The sequence below is a fragment of the Artemia sp. Qi Xiang Cuo genome, chromosome 5 (assembly GCF_049724085.1).
Source record: "Artemia sp. Qi Xiang Cuo chromosome 5, ASM4972408v1, whole genome shotgun sequence".
Taxonomy (NCBI): Eukaryota; Metazoa; Arthropoda; class Branchiopoda; order Anostraca; family Artemiidae; genus Artemia; species Artemia sp. Qi Xiang Cuo.
In genome coordinates this window covers 26,827,862-26,847,321 of record NC_142798.1, presented here as the reverse complement: position 1 = coordinate 26,847,321, position 19,460 = coordinate 26,827,862, and the positions used below count along the sequence as shown (strand labels likewise).

At 33.6% G+C, this 19,460-nt stretch overlaps 1 protein-coding gene across 1 annotated transcript in view; it reads left to right on the top strand.

Moving 5' to 3' along the window:
* The window catches only part of LOC148951984 (lysosomal alpha-mannosidase-like), a 397,289-nt gene that overhangs the window by 50,146 nt on the left and 327,683 nt on the right, over positions 1-19,460 (top strand). The window lies entirely within an intron of this gene.

Sequence of the window (19,460 nt, the reverse complement as noted above, 5' to 3'; positions counted from 1 at the left end):
AAACTGAAAGTAAGTAGCGATATTAAAACTTAAGACAAACAGAAATTATTGCGTATATGAAAGGGGTTGTCCCCTCCTCAACGCCCCGCTTTTTACGCTAAATTTTTTTTTGTTTTAAAAAATAAAGTTGTGAGACAGATCAAAATTTAGCGTAAAGAGCGAGGCGTTGAGGACGGGACAGCCCCTTTCATATACGGAGTAATTTCTGTTCGTTTTAAGTTTTAATATCGCTCCTTACTTTCAGTTACAAAAACTTGTTTTTCTTAGTTAATTTTTCACTTAAAGATTGTACTCAAGGGCTTTAGAATACAGGGTTAAGACCACTGTAGTCCGAAAAAACAGAGAGTCATACAGATTAGCAATCAGTTTTGTTTAAACTTTTTATCTTCGTCCATACACATTTTTACATTCTAAATCGGCTTTAAAAATTATTCCACAAATGACTGAACTATGACTGAACAAAAGTTTTGAAAAATTGAAGACAATTTTGCGCTAAAAGGTTAGTTAGTAGAGTCCTAAGTTATACTTCTATCGCGCCCCTAGGAATTCCCATGTTATTCTACGACCGCCATAGGACCATGTTATTCTACGACCGCCATAGGACCATGTTATTCTACGACCGCCATAGGACCATGTTATTCTACGACCGCCATAGGACCATGCTATTCTACGACCGCTCTAGGACCATGTTATTCTACGACCGCCATAGGACCATGCTATTCTACGACCGCAATAGGACCATGCTATTTGTCAACCGTCATAGGACCATGCTATTCTACGACCACATGTTTTGAGAGTATGATCGAAATTATATAACTTAAGCAGACTGGTTATTGCTATTGATATCAATTGCACATGGAATTAACAGTTTGATTTGTTTGGGGAGATTAGGTTCCTTGTCACCTTTTCAGAGCAGATTACCAGACTGGTTATTGCTATTGATATCAATTGCACATGGAATTAACAGTTTGACGTGTTTGGGGAGATTACGTTCCTTGACACCTTTCCAGAGCATGTATTTGACGATGGAGAAAAAGGGTTAAAGTGATTAGCAATTCCGAGCGGGGATTCCCCACTGGTTCCTGAATTGCATTATGTTCCTTGGTACCTTTCCAGAGCATTTACTTGACGATAGAGAAAAAGGGTTAAAGGTATCAGCAGTTAAGGTAACCTCAATGGCGTTTGAACAGTGTTGTCAGTTTAAAATAGGGTCCAACGTTATAGTATACTAAAAAGTTGATACTAAGAGAGATGTAGATGGCAAGAAAATAATATTAATAAAGAAATTCAGAACAAACCATAGAAATCCTTGCAAATCAAGTAGTAAGGTGTATGTGAGTACGAACCATCAAGGATCATAAGCACCAATGACCCTAATCAGCAGAGACGTCAACCTTCCATAAGTCCCCTATCCCCAAACTCGAAGGTTGCCCCCGCCCTCCAACTTTTTCGGCCCCCTCCTCCCATTTTTTTTTTTTGGCAATTGACATTTTTTCTGATAACAAGTATCATTCATTACGATCGTAGCTTTCAAATGTGAAACTTAAGTCCATTTATAGATCGAAAAATAAACTATTTCCGTAAAATCTGAGTTAATAAGGGTTTTTGACCTTAAACTCTAGTTTTTTGCAAGAAAATTATGGAAAATACAATTCTCTGGTTCAAATGTGAAACTTAAGTCCATTTTTGGATCGAAAAAATAAACTATTTCCGTAAAATCTGAGCTAATAAGGGTTTTTGACTGTAAACTCTAGTTTGTTGTAAGAACATTATGGAAAATACAATTCTCTGGTTCAAATGTGAAACTTAAATTCATTTTAGGATCGAAAAATAAAACTATTTTTGTAGCATCTGAGCTAATTAGGGTTTTTGACCGTAAACTCTAGTTTTTTGTAAGAAAATTATGGAAAATACAATTCTCTGGTTCAAATGTGAATCTTAAGTCCATTTTTGGATCAAAAAATAAACTATTTCTGTAAAATCTGAGCTAATAAGGGTTTTTGACCGTAAACTCTAGTTTTTTGTAAGAAAATTCTGGAGAATACAATTCTCTGGTTCAAATGTGAAACTTAAGTCCCTTTTTGGATCGAAAAATAAAACTATTTCTGTAGAATTTGAGCTAATAAGGGTTTTTTGACCGTAAACTCTAGTTTTTTGTAAGAAAATTATGGAAAATACAATTCTCTGATTCAAATGTGAATCTTAAGTCCATTTTGGATCGAAAAAATAAATTATTTCTTTAAAATCTGAGCTAATAAGAGTTTTTTATCGTAAACTCTAGTTTTTTTTTGTAAGAAAATTATGGAAAGTACAATTCTTTGGTTCATATGTGAAACTTAAGTCCATTTTTGGATCAAAAAATAAACTATTTCTTAAAAATCTGAGCTAATTAGAGTTTTCGACCGTACAAACTAGATTGTCTTAAGACAATTGTGAAACGTGTATTTACATGGCTCATAAGTAAATGCTTAGTCCTTTTTTGGATCGTAAATTTGAATCATTTCTGTGAAATCTGTGTTGACATAGGTTTCCGATCGATAACTATATTCTTTTTAATAGAAATATTGAAAATACAATTCCCTGGTTCATAGATGAAACTTAAGTCCAGGTATGGATCGAAAAATAAACTATTTCTGTAGAATCTGAGCTAATAAGTGTTTTGAAACGTAAAATCTAGCTTCTTGTAAGAAAATTATGGAAAATACAATTCGCTGGTTAAAATTTGAAACTTCAGTCCTTTTTTTAGCATTGAAAAATAAAACCATTTCTTTAAAATCTGAGTTAATAAGGGTTTTTGACAGTAAACTCTAGTTTTTTGTAAGAAAGTTACGGAAGATACAATTCTCTGGTACAGGCGTGAAACTTAAGTCTGTTTTTGGATTGAAAAATAAAACTATATCCGTAAAATCTGAACTAATAATTCAATATTTTTTTTTCATAAAAACACTTTTTTTTAAAACTTCAAAAATTTTCAACTTTATTTATTTTTTTCTTTTTGTACATATCTTAAAATGTCAAAATATGCTCACGGTTCTAACAATTCTGCTCTATGATTGGTCAGAGACACGATGTGGCTTTCCCACTGGTATTCTATGACCGGTTATCGACACTACCTAGTCTATTGCATGTATTAAATCAGTATTTTTTACGCATTGGAACGATAAACACATAAGTCACATCTTAAAAAAAAAAGTGAAGATGGAACATTTTAATAGAGTGTGTTCACATAACAAGGTTATTGTAGCATTGAATGCTGACAAGGAGAAGTATTTAAACTATGAAACAAGTACAAGTGGTAGCACTATTGGAAATGTATGCCTGCTTTGTCATGACAGTAAGGAATTAAATTTCTTTGGAATACCGAAAACATTCAACTCTTATGATGGTGGTTATGCGAGATTGAGATCTCCAGAGATGCTTGCACTCAAAGAGAATGCTAACATAAAAAAATCGTTGATGATAGAGAACAACTCCTTGCTACTGTTGCTGGTAACACATTACCTACTGATACATCCTATCATCAGCTTTCGGGTATTAGCATTCAACGGAAGGCTAATAAAAGAAAGGCCTACTCTGCTACTAATATCGTAAACCATATCTTGTTTAAGTGCCGAAACTGTTACCTGTGTAAAAATAATGTGTTAATAGACAGTGAAATCGCCAGAAAAATAAAAATGGCATTGTCAGAAAATATCACTGTGGAATATAAAGATGAAACGATGAAAAACAAAGCACCAGCAAACGTTACTGGCATTGATCAAACAGTCAATGAATCAAATAATACCAAAGACGAAAAGCATATTGAGCCTGTTCATGAGACACCAGTAAAAATTGTGTATGATTCAAAATGGAATAATGATTATTCTACTGATTACGAACTAAGAGAAGACAATAACTGCAATATCAAGAGATAACATAGTGAACTATCTTATGGAACAGATTCAAAATGTCCAAATTTAATCATTGATATTAATAATGTATCATAATATATTTTGTATTAATATTCTACATAGCATTATTTCATTAAAAATATTACATTGTTATGTGTTTATTATTCTTTAGAGTAAGCTAGCATATCTAGCGTTTAGAATGTCCATTAAAACATCGGAGATGTAAGAAAAGGAAATTGCGTACACACTATTTTACACACAAATATGCAAAGTGGACATAGCTTTATTTCATTTTTTAGGGTTAATTTAGACGAGGTTACGTGCGCGCACGTAAACTTGTCTAAATTAACCTTAAAAAATGAAATAAAGCTATGTCGACTTTGCATATTTTATTCAACATATCCGACAATTGATGCTGAAAAAGCATAGTTTGTTACTTACTTACTTAAATTTTTTTTCATAATTTCTTGAATTAAATTTCTGTATTGTGCATCCAAATGGCGAATTCAAGAAAGAGTTTGTTACTTACTTGCGATTTTTTCATAATTTCTTGAATGAAGTATCTGTATTGTGTATCCAAGAGGTGACTTCAAGAAAGAGTGTGTTACTTACTTACAAATATTTTCATATTTTCTTGAATGAAATGTCTTTTTTGTGTATCCAAGAGGTGAATTCAAGAAAGAGTTTGTTACTTACTTACTTACTTACCTACTTCCTACTTACTTACAATTTTTTTCACAATGACATAATGACATATCCAACAACGGATGTTGATAAAGAATTTATTCATTCTGATACCTAGATTTTGTCAATGTTACCTCATGTGTCTGACAATAGATGTATGCAAATTCCTTTTCTTTTTTCATAATTTCTTGAATTAAATTTCTGTATTGTGCATCCAAATGGCGAAATCAAGAAAGTGTTTGTTACTTACTTGTGATTTTTTCATAATTTCTTGAATGAAGTATCTGTATTGTGTATCCAAGAGGTGACTTCAAGAAAGAGTGTGTTACTTACTTACAAATATTTCCATATTTTCTTGAATGAAATGTCTTTTTTTGTGTATCCAAGAGGTGAATTCAAGAAAGAGTTTGTTACTTACTTACTTACTTACCTAATTCCTACTTACTTACAATTTTTTCATAATGACATAATGACATATCCAACAACGGATTGTTGATAAAGAATTTGTTCATTCTGATACCTAGATTTTGTCAATGTTACCTCATGTGTCGGACAATAGATGTATGCAAATTCCTTTTCTCACATCTCCGATGTTTTAATAGACATTCTAAACTTTTGATATGCTAGCTTACTCTAAAAATAATGAACACATAACAATGTAATGCATAATATATTTTTAATAAAATAATGCTATGTAGAATATTAATACAAAATTATATTATGACACATAGTCATACACATGTTCACTCTTAAACATTCAGAAACGATGGTCCCATGATATAGAATAGTTTTTACCATGTCTAATGCATTTATCACGATCAGGTATGTCCTTAGGTATCCAGTGCGCGAAGAACCTGATCTCGTCTTCAGGACGATGCTAAACCCCTTCAAATTTAGGACATTTAAATTCTTCTAGATTGAAAAGTGGAATTCTAGGGTCACACTTTTGCATTAAAACTTTATCTGTTGGTACATTACCCTTTACATAGAGTGCTTCAATCCCAAAAAAGCTACAAATTTCACTGACTTCCTCCTGGACATTTCTCAGTTCCTGACCGCTATTATTAAGAGGTGTAATCACTCTATCGTAGAATCCCAGTCTGTTTATACGATGTAATGTAGTACTCCACAAGCTTTTATCATACTCAAACATGTTATAGTTCACTATCCAATGATAACAGTCAATTTCTTCGAGTTCCATTGACAATAATAAAAATGCACATTCAAATATAACACCACAAGATGATTTTTTCAAACCGATAAATTCTGTGTCATAGAGCCCTATCATCTTGGAAGCTATTAATGTAGTTGTTAAGAAGAGAAATACATCATCAAACTTTTATATCTTCGCTCAAGGTTGAATGGAGTTATGGCTAGTAGGATTAGTCCTAAAACCATCTGAATTCATTTTGGAGAGGAGTCATAAGACCATTAGAATTTATTGCGGGGAGGAGTCATAGAGCTGTTGGTATCTACTGCATGCAAATGAAGTCTGGAAATTGTAATTTTTTTTTTAATTTCTGTATTGTGTATCCAAGAAGTGAATTCAAGAAAGATATTTTGTCATTTTAAGATACATACAAACAAAAGATAAAAAATAAATAAAGTTGAATAATTTCGAAGTTTAAAAAAAAAAATATTGAATTAGAACCATCAGTCCTCATAATTATGAGTATCCAAAACTGTACTTAAGTTTTACATTGGAACTAGAGAATTGTATTTTCCTTAATTTTCTTACAAGAAACTAGAGTTTACGGTCAAAACGCCTTTTTAGCTCAGATTTTATGGAAATAGTTTTATTTTTCGATCCAAAAATAGACTTAAGTTTCACATTTGAATCAGAGAATTGTATTTTCCATAATTTTCTTACAAAAAAAAATAGAGTTTACGGTCAAAAACCCTTATTAGCTCAGATTTTTCGCAAATAGTGTGTCTAACAATAGATGTACGCAAATTCCTTTTCTTACATCTCCAATGTTTTAATGGACATTCTAAACGCTTGATATTCTAGCTTACTCTAAAAAATAATGAACACATAAGAATGCAATATTTTTAATGAAATAATTTTATGAAGAATATTAATACAAAAATATATTATGATACATTATTAATATCAATGATTAACTTTGGACATTTTGAATCTGTTCCATAAAATAGTTTACCATGTTCTCTCTTGATATTGTAGCTATTGTCTTCTCTTAGTTCGTAATCAGTAGAATAATCATTATTCTATTTTGAATTATACACAATTTTTACTGGTGTCTCATGAACAGGCTCAATATGCTTTTCGTCTTTGGTATTATTTGATTCAATGACTGTTTGATCAATGCCAGTAACGTTTACTGGTGCTTTGTTTTTCATCGTTTCATCTTTATATTCCATAGTGATATTTTCTGACAATGCCATTTTTATTTTTCTGGCAATTTCACTGTGTATTAACACATTATTTTTACACAGGTAACAGTTTCGGCACGTAAACAAGATATGGTTTACGATATTAGTAGCAGAGTAGGCCTTTCTCTTATTAGCCTTCCGTTGAATGCTAATACCCGAAAGCTGATGATTGGATGTATCCGTAGGTAATGTGTTACCTGCAGCAGTAGCAAGGAGTTGTCCTCTATCATCAACACTTATTTTTATTTTAGCATTCTCTTTGAGTGCAATCATCTCTGGAGATTTCAATCTCGCATAACCACCATCATAAGAGTTGAATGTTTTCGGTATTCCAAAGAAATTTAATTCCTTACTGTCATGACAATGCATGCATACATTTCCAATAGTGCTACCACTTGTACTTGTTTCATAGTTTAAATACTTCTCCTTGTCGGCATTCAAAGCTACAATAACCTTGTTATGTGAACACACTCTATTAAAATGTTCCATCTTCACTTTTTTTTTTAAAGATATGACTTATGTGTTTATCGTTCCACTGCGTAAAAATACTGATTTAATACATGCAATAGACTAGGTAGTGTCGATAACCGGTCATAGAATACCAGTGGGTTAGCCACATCGTGTCTCTGACCAATCATAGAGCACAATTGTTATAGCTGTAAGCACATTTTGAAGTTTTAAGAAATGTACAAAAAGAAAAAAATAAATAAAGTTGAAAAATTTTGAAGTTAAAAAAAAAAAGTTTGTTCTTATGAAAAAAAAATATTGAATTATTAGTTCAGATTTTACGGATATGGCTTTATTTTTCAATCCAAAAATAGACTTAAGTTTTACACCTGTACCAGAGAATTGTATTTTCCATAATTTTCTTACAAAAAACTATAGTTTACGGTCAAAAACCCTTATTAGCTCAGATTTTACAGAAATAGTTTTATTTTTCGATCCTAAAAAGGACTTAAGTTTCACATTTGAACCAGAGAATTGTATTTTCCATATTTTTCTTACAGGAAACTAGAGTTTATGGTCAAAAACCCTTATTAGATCAGATTATACAGAAATAGTTTATTTTTCGATCCATACCTGGACTTAAGTTTCATCTATGAACCAGAGAATTGTATTTTCCATAATTTTCTTACATAAAACTAGAGTTTACAGTCAAAAACCCTTATTAGCTTAAATTTTACGGAAATAGTTTTATTTTTTCGATCCTAAAAAGGACTTTAGTTTCGCATTTGAACCAGAGAATTGTATTATCCATAATTTTCTTGCAAAAAACTAGAGTTTACGGTCAAAAACTCTTATTAGCTCAGATTTTACGGAAATAGTTTTATTTTTCGATCCAAAAATGGACTTAAGTTTCACATTTGAACCAGTATTGTATTTTCCATAATTTTCTTACAAAAAACTAGAGTTTACGGGAAAAATACCCTTATTAGCTCAGATTCTACAGAAATAGTTTTATTTTTCGATCCAAAAAGGGACTTAAGTTTCACATTTGAACCAGAGAATTGTTTTTTCCTTAATTGTCTTACAAAAAACTAGAGTGTATGGTCAAAAACCCTTATTAGCTCAGATTTTAAAGAAATAATTTATTTTTTCGATCCAAAAATGGACTTAAGTTTCAGATTTGAGCCAGATAATCGTATTTCCTATAGTTTTCTTACAAAAAAATAGAGTTTACAGTCAAAAACCCTAATTAGCTCAGATTCTACAGAAATAGTTTTATTTTTCGATCCTAAAAAGGACTTAAGTTTCACATTTGAACCAGAGAATTGTATTTTCCATAATTTTCTTAAAACAAACTAGAGTTTACAATCAAAAAAACTTATTAGCTCAGATTTTAAAGAAAAAGTTTATTTTCTCGATCTGAAACCGGACTTAAGTTTCCATTTGAACCAGACAATTGTATTTTCCATAATTTTCTTACAAAAAACTACAGTTTACGGTCAAAAACCCTTATTAGCTCCGATTTTACGGAAATGGTTTTTTTTTCGATCCAAAAATGGACTTAAGTTTCACATTTGAACCAGAGAACTGTATTTGATATATTTTTCTTGCAAAAAACCAGAATTTACGGTCGAAAACTCTTATTAACTCAGATTTTACAGGAATAGTTTATTTTTCAATCAAAAAAATTAATTAAGTTTTACATCTGAAAGCTAATATCGTAATGAATGATACTTTTTATCATAAAAAATGTCGATTGCCAAAAAAAAATAACAAAAAAATAATAAAAAAAAGGGGGGGAGGGGCCCCAAAAAGGTGGAGGGAGGGGGGCCCCTGCAAGTTTGGGGATCGGGGACCTATGGAGGGTTGATGTCTCTGCTGGTTAGGGTCATTGTTACTTATGATCCTTGATGGTTCGTACTCTCATACACCTTACTACTTGATTTGCAAGGATTTCTATTGTTTGTTCTGAATTACTTTATTAAAGTTATTTTCTTGCCATCTACATCTCTCTTAGTATCAACTTTTTAGCATAATATAACGTTGGATCCTATTTTAAACTGACAACACTGTTCAAACGCCATTGAGGTTACCTTAACTGCTAATCACTTTAACCCTTTTTCTCTATTGTCAAGTACATACCGTGAAAAGGTATCAAGGAATGTAAGGCAATTCAGGAACGGGTGGGGAATCCCCGCTCGTAAATGCTAATCACTATAACCCTTTTTCTACATTGTCTAGTACATGCTCTGGAAAGGTACCAAGGAACATAATGCAATTCAGGAACCAGCGGGGAACCCCCGCTCGTAGTTGCTAATCACTTTAACCCTTTTCCTCTATCGTCAAGTACATGCTCTGGAAAGGTGTCAAGGAACGTAAGGCAATTCAGGAACCAGCGGGGAAACCCGCTCGTAATTGCTAATCACTTTAACCCTTTTTCTCCATCGTCAAGTACATGCTCTGGAAAAGTGTCAAGGAACGTAATCTCCCCAAACACGTCAAACTGTTAATTCCATGTGTAATTGATATCAATAGCAATAACCAGTCTGGTAATCTGCTCTGAAAAGGTGCCAAGGAACGTAATCTCCCCAAACACGTCAAACTGTTAATTCCATGTGCAATTGATATCAATAGCAATAACCAGTCTGCTTAAGTTATATAATTTCGATCATACTCTCAAAACATGTGGTCGTAGAATAGCATGGTCCTATGACGGTCGACAAATAGCATGGTCCTATTGCGGTCGTAGAATAGCATGGTCCTATGGCGGTCGTAGAATAACATGGGAATTCCTAGAGCGGTCGTAGAATAGCATGGTCCTATTGCGGTCGTAGAATAACATGGTCCTATGGCGGTCGTAGAATAACATGGTCCTATGGCGGTCGTAGAATAACATGGTCCTATGGCGGTCGTAGAATAACATGGGAATTCCTAGGGGCGCGATAGAAGTATAACTTAGGACTCTACTTTAGTTGCAATCCAAGGTTTCAGCTGTTAAGCAGAGAACTTAAAAAAACAAAATACAAATTTTCTGTAATTAAGTTGGAACTAAGAATACACTGCCTGTACGTGATGAATGAAAAAATTTTGATGTTGCTCCTTACTTTCAGTTGAAAAAACTTGTTTTTTTTATTTAATTTCTGATCGTTTTTTTAAATAATGCTGGGAAATCCAGCATCCCCTTCATGGCAATTTCCCTTCTCCCATGAAAGCTTCCTCCCTGGAAAGTTACTTACATGTAACCCCGGACCCCTCCCCCACTGATAAAAATACCCCTGTAAACGTATGTATACTTCCCAATAACCAATAGTTATGTAACCATTGGGCAAAGTTCATAACTAGCAGCCCTTACCTCAGTGATTGTGGGGGATTAAGTCTTCCTCAAAGACATAGTTATTGTATTAATATTTTTTTAATTTTTGACCATGCTGTACAAAATGGCTACCTCAAATTTTGATCGGAAGGCTTCGGAAAACCATGAGCGTGGGACGGGGCCAAGTTGTCCTCTATTATTTTGGTCAGTTAAAAAGGGCACTAGAACTTATAATTTCCGTTCGAATGAGCCCTCCCACGTTATTATAGGACCACTGGGTTGATACGATTACCCCTGGGAAAATATAACACCAACAACAACAAAAAGGCAAATAAACACGTATCCATGATCTTTCTTCTGGCAAAAAAAAAAAAATACAAAATTCCACATTTTGTAGATAGGAGCTTGAAACATCAACATTAAGGTTCTCTGTTACGCTGGATCTGATGGTGTGATTTTCATTAAGGTTCTATGACTTTTAGGGGGTGATTTCCCCTTTTTTCGAAAATACAGCAAATTTTCTCAGGCTCGTGAATTTTGAATCGTAAGATTAAACTTCATGAAGATTAAATATTTGAAACCAGCATACAAATCGAATTCTTTTGATGTATATATTGATATCAAAATTCTGTTTTTTAGAGTTTCGGTTACTATTGAGCCGGGTCCCTCCTTAATTACAGTTCGCTACCACGAACTGTATGAAAATGAAACTCGTACAGTTTCAGAAATCTCGATAAAGCGGATTTGGAACGAAATTTAACAAAATATCATTACTGTAAACTGTATATAAAATAAAAAACAAATCATTCTAAATACACAATTTAAAAAATATCAGGAGTTAGTACTCCACTTTGACGTAGATCATAAGAAGAGACCATTATTTAAAAAAAGGAAATAATTAAATAAATCAACCCCCCCCCCCTTAAAACAGAGACCGCAATAATTGGGTTTGCACAACATCGTCAAATGTATTTGAGAGACCCGAAGTGCCATGATGGACCTCATAGTTTTACTCATATCGACAAACCTTTTAAAATTGTGGCCAGAGATCAGTGACCATCAGCAAGAACGATTTCGCTGTGGAAATATAGCTCATTTTCTCCGTTTTAGCCACACTAGTTAGTGACGGCAATAGAATATAGTCAAGCAACGCTATTGTCGAAAAAAACTGTCAACGCCATCTAGCGTCTGGTGACACTTAGACTTTTTTTCGAGTGTAATAATAAAAATAATTAATTTAGTTAGTGTACTTGGTAAAATTAGGATAGTATTAATTATCTGATCTCAGTTCTGGACAAAAAACGATTACGAAGCTTGAAAAGGTGCCAAGTGTCGTTAAGCGCTAGTTGGCGTTGATAGTTTTTTTTCGACGCTAGTGCCAGTTTTCACTCTTATAAGTTACCCATCCTCTTTGGTCAAGTACTTTACCAAAACTACAAGCGAAGATCCTGGGCCCGTATAAATTGCATTCTTGTGGGTCCTTTCCACGTTTTAGAATCGAACAATCTGACCCACAGAAAAGCTATTCGGTACTGATGACGTGCCACAAACTTGAAAGAGAAGCTGTGGATGGTACAAGAGCTCCTTTGGATCCATGTTCAAATATTCTGCTGAAACACCATTGATATATATTGAGCTGAACTTCAGGTTTTTAATTACTTCGCTATCATACTACTACTACTAACAACTCAGCGCAGCACCAAGCCGCCTAAGGCCAACACAGTACGAATGCTCCTCCCCCATCCCAATCTATTCAAAGCTTGCCTCTTTACACCCTCCAAGGAAGTTCCCATTTTCACTATCATGACAGGAATAAATTTAGCCAGAATGAGCTTCTGCTGGAGTGCATTGTCTACCAGTTGCTTAAAAAATAGAGTGAATTTATAGTTCATCTTAGCAAAAACAGAATAGTAATGAGACACCCATTTAACTGAAAGAATGTTACAACAAGGTTTGGTGCTTCTTATTCTTGCACCATTTATACAATTTTTTTCATTCGTACTTAACTTGCGGAAACCAAGAGCGCTATATCGACTCTGGCGAAGCCACTTCTTGAAGGGCAATTTCATTCAACTACTAAGGCTATGATAACAAATATTCATCACCACTTTATCGTTACACTCAACTATAGTAGATAGAGAAAACTTCCAACCCCGACAGTAGAAATGCAAGGATTGCTCCAGGGAAAAAGCCTACCTTAGACATTCTTCCGCCTGTCGAGCAGCCAATAATTGTTTTTGATAGTGGAAGATGGTTAATGTCACTAGCATCCTTATCCACAAGAACTCGTCGAGCACTAACTCCAGGGTCAATCATACGGTGATCAATATAATCGTGCGTTCTAGAAGAAGAACGGTGAATATAAATAAAAGGGAATCTTTCGGTAAAATTTGGAACGAATTTGATAGCGCGGTTAAGAAAGTTTTGCTACGGGGAAAGGCTCTTGCTATTCTTGTGATGTGGTGTTAGACATGTAAATTTAAACTGCAATATAAGTTATGGAGTTTGAGGGTGTGGTAGCCCTCCTCATATTTAGAATGACTCTGGAAATGGTAGTGAAAACAGTGCATTCAGAAATAAATTTTTTCCCAGAAGGAAAAAAAAATTCTAATGAAAGAAAAGAGGATAGTAAAAGTTTAAATGTATTAAATAGAGGACTAAAAAAATTTACTGTCATTATTTAGTCTCTTTTGAAGAAAAGTAGTTTTGAATTCAACTCGCAAAGCAGTCAATTTAGCTTTAAGTAAATCACACAGAAATGAACTGAAACAGTATATATTTTTAAATTTTTTTTTGTCACAACGTTCAACGAGGTATGAAAACATACTCAAAAAATTTATCGGCATTACAGAAAACAAAAAATAAATTCTTAGACCAAATACATTTATGATAGATAGATAGATAGATAGATCTATTTTCCATATACCAGTAAAATAATTACATAACAATCTACAAATCCCCACAAAGGCTCCATGGCCTGTAGGAGGGGGATTATGAAAAGATCAAATAAACATTAAACATTTAAACGCTTAAGATTTAAAAAATATAAAAATAACATTAATATTTAAAAATATAAAAATAAGAATTTTAAATTTTAACATTTAAAGAATTTGCTTAATAAAACGAAAAAAAAAAAATAAAAAAAAAAATAAGGAGAGTTCACTAAATAAGCTTTATCAAACTACAGTGAATCACAACATCTATAAAAAAAGGAGAGTTCACTAAATAAGCTTTATCAGTGAATCACAACATCTATAAAAAAACCAAACAAACAAAAAAACAACAAAAAAATCAATTAAATGAAAAAAAAACTATTGGCAGCAGGCAAAATTAAAGGAAATTAATCACATGAAAACAAATATTTTTTTACTAGTCTTTTGAATGTGCCAAACGAGTGGCATTTTTGAGCCGAATCGGGATGGGTGTTCCATGTCAAATGACACGCAACAAGAGGATTAAAATCGGATCTTATTGTTGGTGTATGGGGAATTTGGATATTTAGAGAACTACGGAGTTGATAATTTGACCGATCAGATACAAATGAAGACGTAAATCTAAGGGACCTAGGAATATCACCCTGGAGCTGAAGAAAAGCGAAAGACGCACAGGAAAGAATATAAAGTTTTTTAATATCAAGTAACGGTTTAGATGCCAAACGATTTACATCCTGGATAAGATTTATAGCTTTGTCATAAGTATTCGAAAGCGGATTGAGAAAAGAAGGGACAGTAGACATCCATATTACTCAACAATAGGAAATATAAGAATGAATTAAGCTATGAAATAGGATTCTTAGAATAAGTCTTGGAAAAATGTGTTTTAGTTTTCTTAGAATACCAAGATTTCTGCATACCTTCATTTTAATCAAATCAATACGGTGTTTAAAAGATAAATTTTCATCTAGGAGGATACCTAGGAAACGGACATGGCCATCCTTTGGTCTACTAATAAAGCCTTTGGATATATGAATTTCAGATAATTGAGGGCAAGACTGGGATATACGAGAAAAAACTAAAAAACTAGTTTTAGTAACATTTAAGGCAAGAGAGTTAGCATCAAACCAAATTGAAACTTTCTAGAAGAGGTCCACTAACTTTGTACGAACCTCATCCTCTGTTCTCCCAGAAGTAATAAGGGTGGTATCATCGGCAGAAGTAACAAGCGAATCCGAGGTATACAAACTATAGTTATGGGTAAGGGAGACTGTTGGATGACATAGACGACAGCAATAAAGAGGATTTTTATTTCTAACTGCAAAAATTAGGTCATTTATATAAATTAAAAACAGTGCCGGCCCTAAAACTGACCCTTGAGGGACCCCCTGGTCAACACTTGATGGTGAGTGAAAAAGTGGATCAACAGAAATTATTCTACCGGACAAGAAAGACTTGAACCAATAAAACGCACTACCTCTTACGCCAAAATGAGAAAGTTTAAATAGAAGAACACTGTGGGTTAAAGAATCAAAGGCTTACGAACATCCAGAAACAAAGCAGCAGGAATAAAATGGGAGTCTATGGCAGAGTGAAGATAATTCAGTAAAACTGCACAAGCATGCTCAGTCGGATGATTTGCTCGAAAACCAAATTGAAATTCGTGAAAAAAATCTTTAGAAGTAAGAAAATTATTAAGTCGAGAAATCATCGCTTTCTCAAATATTTTGCTAAACACAAACAACAAAGAAATTGGCCGATAATTGGCTGGATCATTTCGTGTCCCCCCTTATATAATATGATGACTCGAGCACGCTTGAGACTACTCGGGAAAATACCATGCTGAAAGGAAAGGTTAATAAGTTTTGTTAAGGGATAAATAATGGAAGGAAGTATGAACTTAATTACTTTAGTAGGAATATTATCAGGGCCAGACGACAAACAATTTTTCAATCCCATAACAATTTTAGCTATTTCTTTCTCCGTCGCTGGTTCCAAAAACATTGACTTCATACAAGGTGGCACAAGATAAGACCTGAAGTTGGATCCTGAAGGAGAAGAACCAACAGCCGAAGCGGTCCTTTTACCAATATTTGCAAAATATGAAGTAAATGCATCTTGAACATTCAGTTCACCTTCGATGATTTTGCCATCGAGATCCAAAAAGAAGGGACTGATGGAGACTGAAAAGAGGGCCTTAGGACAGAATTTATAACCTGCCAAGTTTTTCGTATATCTTTACAGCAATCTGAAAAACAATTAAAATAATACTGGGACTTAGCGTTTCGACACACAGAATTATAAATATTCCTATAAATTCTAAATCGCTGAAAGCAAATAGCTTTCATTGAAGGGGTAGCAGACTTAAAGGCCCTCCAGAGATTATTTTTTCTCCTACAACTCCTAAGGAGACCAGGGGTCATCCAAGGATTTAGAGGAAAAGCATTCTTAAACTTACGATTAGAAGGTGAAACAGAACAAATATCAAGAACAGCGTCTTTAATAGACTCATAAAAAGTATCAAATAAATTACAAAAATCAGAATCACTCTCAAAACCACCCCAAGAAATTTCTGCCAATCTTGACCTAAGAAGCATCAATTCCACTTCACCAAATCTAAAAGGCCTCTTACCAGACTCACCAGTCCTCTCAATAGTCAGTTTATCAGAACAGTATCTAGAATAAAAAGGGAAATGATCAGAAATGTAACTCACTAAAACATAATTTTGGATCGAGGTAGCCGTACAGAAAATATTGTCAATCAGAGATGACGTACTCTCTGTTATGCGAGATGGGATACATACAGAAGGTAAAGTACGTGCGGCAAGCATGGACGACAAAAAATTCAAAGATACAGAAGACCTTATATCCATCATATTTATATTAAAATCTCCCATAATAATCAACCCAGCCGACAGTTTGAGGACGGTATCTAGTATATCATTGAGGGTGTGTAGAAACAGTGGAATAGAACCGCTAGGGAATCGATAAATAATACCAACAATTAAATCCTTACCTCCACATTTAATATCTACGAAAAGTGACTCAAAGACACCTTCGATATTTCTGGATAAATCCATTCTAAGAGAATATGGGAGATTATTAGAAATATACAAGGCAAGACGACCCTTGGCCATCTGTTGTCGACTCAGCCGCTCCATTTTATAACCTTGCAAATCCAAAAGCATATCATTTTTAGGATCTAAAAAAGTCTTGCGTAAACCAACAAGATCAGGTGGCCCACCAGAAACAATCTGTTTTAGATGGTCAATTGAAGAACAAAGACCCTGGATATTCAACTGGAGCACTGAAAAATATCCTTCCCGTTTGACAGCCTCCCTCAGACTAGAAACATATTTACTTATTACTGTGCGGTTCACTGTGGTCAAATCACTGTTGACATGTCCGATAGAATTATTGATAATGCTTAAAACATCTAACGGGTTATTTTCAAGCTCAAAAAGTCGTCCTACAACTGGGGGCGTTTCTAATTTGCCAGTAAAAAAAAGACAATAGAATTTATATATTGAATTAAATAATAAAAAATAAAAGCAAAAAAAAAAAAAAAAAAAAAAAAAAAAAAAATATATATATATATCTAAGCACAATCAGCGAATGATCGAATCTTTCGTATCATTGATTGACCAGGTGGTTTGGCCAACATTTGCCCGCCATCAGTCCATACATTAAATTTACCGAAGCAATCTCTTGCCGCATTTAAAATTTCACGACGCTTTTTTGTTAGCGATTCTGATAAAAAATATTCCACTCTTTGCTAGTTTAGTCTTTTCTTTGAAAACAAATCGAGCTAATTCAACATTTTTGAAGCGTATTAGCACTGGAGACACTTTAGATTGATCGTTAGAGTCATTCAAACTAAATCGATAAACATTTACAATATTATTAACTTCAAAACCAGGGATCAGCATCTTATCTTTAATGATAACTGATACTTCTTTCTTTAGATCATTTCCAGGCCTCTGCCTTACTCCATTCATCCCTAAGCAATCCAACATCTTTTCTTGTTCAAAATCATCCACTTTCGATTCCTTTGACAAAATCCTACTTTCCAAGTTTTTAACCATTGCAAATAGTCCTTTGAGTGATTTTTCTATTTCTTGGAATTTTGGGTTGTAATCAATGAAAATAGCATCATGAATTTTTTTTACTATAATATCAATTGCTTGATTTGCTGTATCAGGGTCTGATAGTTTAGCCTTAACTTGACGGGAAATCTCAGCTGTAAGATTCGCTTGTGTGTGATTTAATTCATCCTGGGTAAAAGCTATTTTTGCAGGATTAGGCTAGGGGCCAGTGAATCTTCTTCATTAACGCTCGCTGGGTTTAATGCTAGATAAGTAGGCGAAGACGATTTATAAATGTCCGGAAATGAATCCAGTTCGGTATATGCATTGCCAACATCTTTTTCCGTTCTTTTGCGAGCACTAGGGTTATCCGAAAGTAATTTCAAATTAGACTCTGCCAGTTGATGCTCAGAATGATCGCCGTAGCAAAAACTGTATATCTCCATAATCCTTTAGCACCACTTTTTGACTGCAAAACAATTGCTGGGCAAGGGGGGTAACTTTTGAAACTAGCGAGAACAATGTCAAAAGGCTTGAATTTTGACATGAGCGTAGCACTGAAAATAAATAATTACTTATCTTTGAGTGGGCCAATTAATCCAGTAATTTGCAAATAATTTCAAGTAATTGCAAGTAGTCCAAGTATTTCAATGCACGATTCAGATGATAATAGTGCTGAATACTAATCCAAAGCCACGATCCATAAATAATCCTTAAGCCGTAATCACATGCAAGTCACTTGTGTAATCAGATTTTAGCTTAATAATTTCTTTTTACGCAAAATCAATTGGCTCCGTACCTAGGTTTATCCACAAGTAAAAAATTAATCCATGAAATGTACTTTTTGTTTTCAAGATGTGAACTGGTCAGAGACTGAATGAGTACTCGATTAATTTAGTTTTACTACTTTAAAAGGGAATTCTTTTTTATTTATTGTTCTATTAAATCTATTTGAATCAAAAGCTTAGAATTTTAATAGTATTGAAACTTTTAAAATGTAAACACAATTTTTTCCATCAATATGTTCATTGTTCAAGTCCTAATGACGCCTGTGCTTGTAGAGATTTTCAGGGGGGAAGACCCTCTAGTATTCCCGTTGTGTCGATTCAAAGAAATGACCAAACTTTTGCAAAATTAGAAAAAAATTTGGGCAAAAGCTATACGTTCTTCACTGTTTTTCTTTTGGCTCTTTATTCAAACTGTTACACCATCTTTTAAGAAATTAATTTTAAATCCATTGAAGTCAAAAGCTCGGAGTTTTAATGGTATTGAAACTTTTAAAATGTAAACACTCAATTTTCATCAATATGTCTATTTTTCAGCAAGTCCCAAATCACGCTTGTGCTTTTAGAGATTTCCTGAGGGGCAGCTCGCCTGGTTTTCCCGTAAGATCGATTTAAAGAAATGACCAAACTTTTGCAAAATTTGAAAAATTTTTCGGCCAAAAGCTATATCTTCGTCACTGTTTTTCATTTGGTTCCTTATTTAAACTGTTACACCATCTCTTAAGAAATTCATTTTTACCTTTGAAAGAAAAATCCGAGGGTTTAGACCATACAATCCTTTCTGTTTAAGCATAGAAGCCATTATAAGCATAACCCTTAGAAATATGAATCGTTTTCTAAGTTATGTCTTATAATGGGCTTCTGTCAATCCTTTTTGTATTCATTGCTTTTGGAATTTGGTTATCTATTGCATTCCTCCAGAGCTTTGG